Consider the following 6,851-nt stretch of genomic DNA (forward strand, 5'->3'; position numbering starts at 1 on the left):
TGGATCTTTATGAAAACATTTGATCTTTTGAAAATTCAATCTAGCTTTTACCCTAGATAAGTTTTCCAGAATAACCCTTCACCAGTGTTTGCAAAATATTTTTGTGGGTTTTGTGGGTTTCAGATTTTAAAATTTTAGCTCAAAACTTGCGGTTTTGTGTCACCCACTTGCTAATATTGTATTAGGAAAGCAACACGTCCAGTATACTTGATCCGTATATTACCTTTTGGTAAAATACCGTCTTGTTGTAAAGGAAAGCGTTGAACAAGCAATTGGTAAGGCAATGTCTAATGACATGTAGATGTTCATGGTTCATAACGTGTCGGATGCAATTACTATCCTTTGTAGGAGCAATAGTAAAGATCACCCTATAATTTTTTGGTCTGGCACAAGGTCCTGTCTTCGACCATGCTATGCAACCACCGTTCTTACGGTTGACATCCGATTTGGTTCAGGTGACCAAACGAATTCTAGGTGAATTCTTAGGATTTTACGTTCAATGGTAATGAATGCATTGAAAATAGGTTTTCAGAAAACAAATCGGTTTTAATTTGATGAAAATATTTTCTTGTTCAACCTCGAGTTTAGATATCATTAAATTCCATGAGTTTGTAATTCTCAATTTTTAAGTTCAATCTCAAGGATTGAGTAATATCAGGCTTAAATGCTGATTTTTAATCTTTAAGGAGATTATCCTTTCTGGGGGTCTGATTCATTAGTCTTATAAAGCTAATTTGCATGGCACCCTCTCCATTTTACGAGACAGATCATCTCATGGTCAGGATAAGTCTGACCACTTGGCGACCCTGTTTGATGCTAAGGTCTTAGGATTTCCAGCTGATTTTCGAGAAAACTTTTCAAGGTTTTTCGTAGACTCTACAACTGGTCTGGATGACAACTTCCTGACCTAAATCAAGAAGCGCGTGTCTTTTTCGGAAGACTTTACTTCCTTTTAATGATGGAATTGATTCATCGTGCAGTTCTATCTTTCTTTCAAATATATTAAAGTAAATTAGGTAAAACTGATTAAAATCGTCCAAAACAAAAGTACCTGTAACAATCTTGTATAAACATATGTGATATGTGTTTTAAATAACTTGGTAAATTCTTCCCACACTTAGCTTTTATTTATTTTTTTTCTTTGCCTTTTTATTCTCCTCTATTTCATTTTAAATGAATTCTAACGTTTTGGGTTGTTTCTCCATTTATGTTCTCTCCGAGGTAACAATAATTTCGGTATTACAACCTAGTTTTATCGTTCATAAATATGTATAAACATGATTTTGAATTCATTTAGTTAAAAAATTTTCAAATTTTCACAAAATTTTGGCAGTTAAACTAAGTGTAAACCCGAGAGAATTTATAACCCTTCCCCAAACTTGAGATCATGCAATGCCCTCATTTGCATGAAATCAGACTATAATTATAAATTCATGAGGGTGATTAGTGTAGAAAAGTGATTAAAAATACCGAGTTTGCAACATATTATTTTATATCACATTTGATATTTTGCGTCTTGTCGTCAAAATTAGTAGCTTTTGCTGAACTTAATGTCAGTCTTTGAAAGTGCGATGTTTTACCCTGTTTTGTACATGAGATAAACTACAAACATATATATATACATAGTTTTACATATTTTATTTATAAATTTATTAAAACAATTAAATGAATAATTTTTTAAAATTTTGTTTCCTTTTACTTTAGGTAGTTTCGGTATGTTTACCTAGTCCGTCCCTCGACAAAATTTAAAATTTGTCGTTTTTAAAGCGATTGTTTTAAAAGCAAAGATTTTTAGGTTTTTTAATTTTTTTGGTATACTTTAGATCAATAAAATTAAAAATAATGATAACAACATTTTTCGCCCCGCCCTCGGGTAAAGCAATTTCGGTTCCATGACCTAGTCTTCAACTTACGACGAATTTTAGAAATTATTTTTTTTAACGTAATGAAATAAAGTAAATTTTGTTTTTAAATTCACACAAAACTTAAATTTAAAAATGCATATAAATTTCATATAAAACCTATAAAACAAAAAAAAAAATTAGAATGGGGGAAGAAAACTAGTTCTTTAGTGTCTGCTAGCAGAAAAGACCAATCGGATTCCATTCTCGGAACTACATGAGAACAGAACAACTAACCCTAGACAACATTATTTCTTAGAACTTTTGAATCTCCCCACACTTAGGTAGCTGTGGTGTCGAATTTGTGATTAACTTCATCGTCAATTTCTTTTAGACCATAATCAACTTGCATATCTGTGACTTTTGCTTTAAGCCATTGGTTGGATTCCTGTGTAATATCCACAAATTCAACTAGTTTTGCCTTTTCTTTAGGCGATAGATTGGATACTAACCGGTTACATAACTTAAAGTTCCCCTTGGTTCTAGCATCGCGAATCCGTTTAATAAGTTTCTTCATTGAACTGTTAATAACAGAGTCATTTAATTTTGTATCAACAACGGGGTTCTTTGTTATCAAGTCATCATTAGGTGTTACTTCATTTTCCCCACACTTAGGCATTTTATTATTGCTAAGCACTACCGTTGGAGTTGGTAAAACAACATGGTTCTTACCAATCGTTTTTGTTGGTTCAACGGTTTTGGTTGGTGGAGACTTAGACTTTTGACTCACAAAGGTGATCGATTTTTCATCATCACTAAGTGTCATTCTACCCTCTCTTACATCAAATAACGCCCTAGTGGATGCTAAGAATGGTCGACCTAAAATTAGAGGAATGTTTGAGTCCTCTTCTATGTCAATGACAATAAATTTGACTAGAAAGGTTAAATTACCTACTTGAACGGGTAGGTTATAAGCAATTCCAACTGGGTGCCTAATGGTTTGATCAAAGATTCGGACACTCATCTCTGTTGGACTTAACTCACCTACTACTAATCTCTTATATAATGAAAGAGGCATAACACTCACACTCGCACCTAAATCTGCTAGTGCATCATACATGACACAATCACTAAGTAGACAAGGAACAATAAATTCACCCGAATCACCCAACCTGGGTGGAGGTTTTGGTGGAACTGTCTTCACTGGGTTTATCTTTACGGTTTTTGTTTCTTGTACTTTATTATTCTTCTTCTTCTTTCCAGAGGTATCACAAACTTTATTACCTATCACTTGCTCATACTCAACTCCTTTTCTTGGAAACGGGATGGGTGGTCTATAGGGTGCCACCACTGGCTTTACATACTCGGGTGGTGGTGATGGTGTAACTTCTTCATTATTACTCACATCTAAAACATTCCCATCTTTTGGAGCTGGTTTTTCAGAATTTGTTGATACCATATTAACATTCTCATTCCGAGAATTTACTTCAGTATTACACGGTAGCTTTCCTTGTTCCCTCTCACTTATCATGCTAGCAAGAGTACCTACGTGTTTTTCTAGATTCAAAATGGAAGCTTGTTGAGTTCTTAATGACTGATCAAACCTCTCATTTGTTTGGGTTTGAGATGTAATAAATTGTGCTTGAGATTCCATTAGTTTTGCCATCATTTCTTCCAGATTTGACTTTTTCTCTTCAGTTTGTTGTGGTGGTTTATACAAGCTAGGTTTTTGTTGATTGAAAGTGTTGTTTTGAGTTGGTTGGTTATTCAGACCTTGTTGGTTATACGAGTTATTGTTGGGTCCATTTGGATTGTAAAGAATGTTTTGATTTTGAATGAAGTTTGGCCTTGGCGGTTGATAATTATTCTGATAATTATTTCTCGGCCTTTGGTTCATGTAGGAAACATTCTCTCATTGTTCCATCGTTTGCTCGATGTGACAATCTTTCGTTAAGTGTGGTCCACCACATTGCTCACAACTGATTCGTATTGCATGAATATCTTTAGTCATCTTTTCCATTCGTCTCTCGAAAGCATCTATTTTTGCAGAAACAGAATCAAAGTCATGGCTAGAATCGACTCTAGCCGCTTTAGATGAACGAAAGATATCTTTTTTTTTATGCCACTCATGTGAGTGGGATGCTGTGTTATCAATAATTTTGTAAGCTTCAGTTGCGGTTTTCTTCATAATGGAACCACCAGCTGTTATGTCGATGTCTTTTCGTGTAGCAATGTCGCATCCTTGGTAGAATATTTGTACTATTTGATAAGTGTCTAAACCATGTTGCGGACATCCTCTCAACAACTTTCCAAATCTTATCCATGCCTCATATAACGTTTCATTTGGCTTTTGCGCGAACGTAACAATTTCTCCTTGAAGTCTCACGGATTTAGATGCCGGAAAGAATTGTTTAACATATTTTTCAACTAAAACGTCCCATGTATCAATCGCCCCTTCAGGTAATGATTCTAACCAATCTTTGGCTTCTCCCTTTAAAGTCCAGGGAAATAACATGAGATAGATCTGTTCATCCTCAACTTCTATGATTTTGAATAGAGTACAGATCCTATTAAAGGTTCGAAGATGTTTGTTTGGATCTTCTTTTGGCGTACCACTATATTGGCATTGATTAGTTACCATGTGTAGGATTTATCCTTTGATTTCATAATCTGGTGCATTAATATCTGGCTTAATAATTGCGTGACCTTGGCCCGTGCATGTGGCTCTCATTCGGTCTTCCATACTTAGAGGTTCAGTTACTTCCATAATTGAAATTGTTGAATACGAATCACTAGAGGATTCTGATTTAATGGTTTCTTCCTTGACAATCTCTGGTTGAATAATTTGTGGTTTCGGAGGTATGATTATTGGTTCAGGATCTCTGAATTGTCCTTGAATATCCTTCGGGTTGTCAATTGTGAGGTCGGGTTCAAAAAATGGATTATCGGAAATTTGAATTGGAGTACTTGGTTGACTGGATGATGATTCTAAGGAAAAATCAACGGCGACAATATTGGCTAGATGTCTTGATCGAGTTACAGGTGGTGAACGTATAAAAGGTGGTGAACGTTTTGCTCGGTGCATTCACTGAATATCCTATTAGTTATAAAAATAAAAATTATATAAGTTATCAAATTAATAGACTTTTCTGATTTTTCCCACGTTTCGAATAGCCAATAGATGCAGCAGGTATCCAGGACCCTTTAAATCGGAAGCCCACAACTCGCCACTAACAAATCCAACTATTACTACGAACCAGAAAATTTTGGATGTCTATCAATTTAACCACTTAAAATAATTTTTCGTTTTGAAATTTTAGAGAATAAATAGAAAATTCTATGTCCTAAAAACTAGAGTGTCGAGAAATAAGAAAGAAAAAGAGTGCGTCAAAAAACGTCAAAAACGTCAAAAAATAAAAGGTCGAAAAATAATAAAATGCAGCGTCGAAACTTAAAAGTCTAAAAACAAAATATTAAAACTTACGTCTTAAAGGTATTAAAGATTAAAAGGAATTCTATATTCAAAACGGCAATAACTTAAAAAGCTACTAAAGTCTATTAAATATTAAAGCGATGAGCGACGTCTTAAAATTCTAAAGCACCTAAATCTTAGTCTAAAGAAAAAGCACTTAAAGGATTTTACGGCAAAGCCTAAAAATCTAGAATTAAAAATAACTACGGAAAATACTAGATTAAAAACTAATTACGAATGATAAATATACAATTTACGAATTAAACGATTAAAAAGATACGAAATATAAAAAGAAAACTTAAAGTTTTTAAAAGTACAATTTTTATAAAAATATTATTTTTATATTATTATTTTATAAAAGTATTAATTTTTTAAATAATAAAACTAATTAACACTTAATATTACAAATTAATTAAAAAAACTAAAACTAAATATTAAATAATTAAACCCTAATCTTAATTAATAATAATAATAATTAATAAAACGTAACCCTAATCCGTACCAGAAGAGGGATCAGACCTGTCAGACAGGCTCATGCGATCGCATGAGTTCTACGTTTTTGGGCTATGCTGTCATAACCTGTCCTTAACCATAAGAACGAGTTAGATAACGTATGATTTCATTGCGAGGTATTGACCTCTATATGCGACATTTTTTAAAAGAACAACTGCATTTATTTTACATTACAAACCATAACTCTTATTTTAATACAAGCTTTAGACAATAAAAAGATGATTATCGTTTAGCGATAATCTTAGACTTACAAACTTTACATGTGATGATAACAATACGATTTCTAGCATATTTTACATTACAATTCCTCGGATATGCAGTTTTATTTTTGACACAAATATGCATACTCAAGATCTTGCTTAAATTCAACATGTTGCAGCGGAAGCTTCTAATTATCACCTGAGAATAGACATGTTTAAAACGTCAACATAAAGTTGGTGAGATATAGGTTTAATGCCGGCAGCGGTATAAATGTAGACCACAAGATTTCATATGTAAACATTTTAATAAAAATATTCTAAGTGGTTGAGCACTTGGTAACCATACTTAACATTTAATCACGTCGCATATTCCCTTTATTATGAAATCTTACTACACCGTACCAATTGTAGTCACGAAACGACGTACTGTGCAACCGTTGAATACTGGTCGTCCAGTCCGGTTGGGGTTGTCAGGCCCGATAGATCTATCAACAGGATTGGCGTTTACAATACCGCTGTAAATAATAGTTACCAAGCTACAGGGAAGTATGCCAGTGGTACAACTCAACGTAGAATATATTTTTCAGTTACTTGTGTCCATAACGTAAAACATAAAATACATGTATTCTCATCCCGAAATACTTAGATTTTAAAAATGGGACTATATACTCACTTTCGTCTTGAAGATATATATAATTTGACTTGGTCTCCGGTTGATATCACGAACCTATCCATACATAATATATCAAAACCTTTTCTTTTTAAACAAACGTCACATATATATACTTATAATACTTTTAATACTTTCAATATTTCCTTAGTCCG

The 6,851-nt window shown here is 33.4% G+C and overlaps 1 non-coding gene across 1 annotated transcript; it reads left to right on the forward strand.

Moving 5' to 3' along the window:
* The first annotated feature begins 4,117 nt into the window (after positions 1–4,117).
* Positions 4,118–4,224, forward strand: LOC139879057 (small nucleolar RNA R71). The gene has a single exon (XR_011769910.1). It is a non-coding gene; the product is annotated as a small nucleolar RNA R71 (small nucleolar RNA).
* Positions 4,225–6,851: the final 2,627 nt, after the last annotated feature.

Source organism: Rutidosis leptorrhynchoides, chromosome 11 (genome assembly GCF_046630445.1).
Source record: "Rutidosis leptorrhynchoides isolate AG116_Rl617_1_P2 chromosome 11, CSIRO_AGI_Rlap_v1, whole genome shotgun sequence".
Taxonomy (NCBI): domain Eukaryota; kingdom Viridiplantae; phylum Streptophyta; class Magnoliopsida; order Asterales; family Asteraceae; genus Rutidosis; species Rutidosis leptorrhynchoides.